This window comes from Galeopterus variegatus, unplaced genomic scaffold, assembly GCF_000696425.1.
Source record: "Galeopterus variegatus unplaced genomic scaffold, G_variegatus-3.0.2 Scaffold2577, whole genome shotgun sequence".
NCBI lineage: Eukaryota > Metazoa > Chordata > Mammalia > Dermoptera > Cynocephalidae > Galeopterus > Galeopterus variegatus.
The window spans coordinates 266090-268388 of record NW_007728688.1 but is presented as its reverse complement, the minus strand read 5'-3'; the positions used below and the strand labels follow the sequence as shown (position 1 = coordinate 268388).

Sequence of the window (2299 nt, the reverse complement as noted above, 5' to 3'; positions counted from 1 at the left end):
AATCAAAATTTCAATATACTTATTCATGGCTGCACTACAGCCAGATGTCTTTTTTAAAAAAATTAATTCATTTATTAATACTTTTTTACATTCTAAAATGTTGCAGAGCAGTTGGGAGGAGGGGGAAGGCGGAAGGAAATAGGGCGGGAGGAGTAGGAAGGAGGGGGAGCTCGGTCAAGGCCCATAACACCCTCCTAATTCCAGCAGGGGAGACCAGTGGAATTCTGGTGGCTGCTTGGTGGTCATCGCTGAGCTGGTTGTGGATGTTGTGGGCACTTGCGAGGCCCTTGGTTCCCCATCGCCCCAGCTTGGGAGCACAGGGTGTTTCCTGGGGTGGTCTGGTGCTTATAGCTGGGCTGGGTGGGATTGTTGCCGGGGGTGGGGGTGGGGGTGGGACGGTGCATGGCTGAGGTCCACTACCCTCCCTCCTCCCTGTCTTGGGAGCCCAGGGGGCTTCTGATCCTTCTAGGTTTTATAGGTGTTCTTTGGTGGTGTTAGACCTTTACTAGTTAATATTAGACTGTCTCTGATCTATGGGTATGTTTTTTTCTTTCAGTTCTGTGTTTTTTTTTTTTTTTCAGTTCTGTGTTGGTTTATTCTCTGTTCTACCACTTAAACTCTGTCTTCTGCTTACTTCTAAAATACAACACTTGAGTCCTGGTAGTTGAGGTAAATTTCTGATTTGTTGCATATTCCCTGGAGAAGGTTTTTTGTACAGCTTAGTTTTTAATTGTTGACCTTGTATGTACTTCCACGTCTTGTGAGGTCTGGTACACCTGGGTTGTGTAGAAACTGCTCTGGGCCTGGGTCTTTTCAGCAAACTGCACCCCCGGCAGATCTGTATTCCCGATCAGTCTCTGCTGAGTGGTCCTGTGCTGATTGGGGGGCAGGTCAGCTGTGCATGCTGTGCCTTAGTGTTCCCCTGGTGGCCCGTCTCTCCCACCAACCCGCACTCCAAACACTTCCCATGGGGCAGGCCCTTGTGATGACTCACCAGCCTGAGTGGCTTGTTTTTTCAGTTGTCTGTGGCTCCTTGCTCCTATGTGGGTCCACGGGAATCCTGTCAGTGGTCTTGCTGGCCTGGGGGCCACCAAGGCCCTCTTCTCCCCTGCTGCCTCCACGCAGCTTCATACATAGGGCACAGCAGTGGCTTTTGCCAGCTCTTCCTCTGTGTGTTCATCAGCTCAAGCCTTGAAGCTGCCAGGACTTGAAATGGTGGGAGCGATCTTTTCTGTCTCTTATCATGGCTTCTTCCACCTTCATGAACTCTGTCAGTCTCTCCTCCTTTTCCCCTGAGCTCTAGCAGCCCCAGCTTGGCTGCCGTTGCTTTTTAATAGTTGTAAATTGGTTGATTTGTGGGAGAGAGTGATGCTAGGGACTGTCTATTCTGCCATTTTGACCGGAAGCCCCTGAAATGTTAATTGAAAATACATCTCTAAATAAATTTAAGGAGAATTACTTGGTATTAGTATAAAATGGAAGGCATACTCATTGAAAAGACTAACAGAATGACATTTGAAGTACAAAAAATAACTGGAATAACATGATAACTGATTGAAATTCCTTTGAATTCTTGATCACATTCAACCAATATATTTAATTTTTAAAGTTAGCTCTCTTTGGTGTTGTTGCAATTCCTTACAGCTAACATTTTATGAAACATATGTACTGGCTGGGTACAGAAAAGGCAACGATAATTTAGGCATTGCTGTCTTCAGTTATTGGGAAAGGGAAATGTTTTCTTATCCCTAATTCTGTACCCCAGGTTTTTATTGTTGTTTTGTGATTTAATTTTCTTTGTTTCTTTGTGTCATTACTCAGACGTTTAAGACTATGATCTTTCCTCTCAGTCTAGTGTAGCCCATTAGTTTTGACGTGTAGTGTTTCTATTATTGTTATTTTATAGATAGTCCCTCGTTCTAGTTTTAAATATTTTCTTCATCTAGGGTCATTTATGAGATGGTTTAAACTTTTTCAAGTGGGTGGAGTTTTATTGCCTTTTTCCCCTTTGTTGAGACAACAAAGGTGCGTTGCCTTATAGCTAAGAATGTGGTCTCTTTTATTCTCTCTCTCTCTTTAAAATTGAGCAAGTTTATATATTTTTACATATGTGTATATATACATATAAAAACATAAAATCGACCATTTAAATCATTTAATGTACAGTTCTGTGGTATTAGTACATTCACATTGTTGTGTTATTTCTCTTGTTTTTACATCTAATGAGATGTTCTTTTACTTAACTTTTTTTTCTCACATTCAAAACTTACTAATGTACCCTATTGAACATGGGCCATTG

General features: G+C 42.4%; 1 protein-coding gene across 1 annotated transcript in view; it reads left to right on the top strand.

The window, feature by feature from the left end:
• The window catches only part of LOC103598352 (serine/threonine-protein kinase ULK4), a gene marked incomplete at its 3' end in the record, with an annotated part of 241815 nt that overhangs the window by 9946 nt on the left and 229570 nt on the right, over positions 1-2299 (top strand). The window lies entirely within an intron of this gene.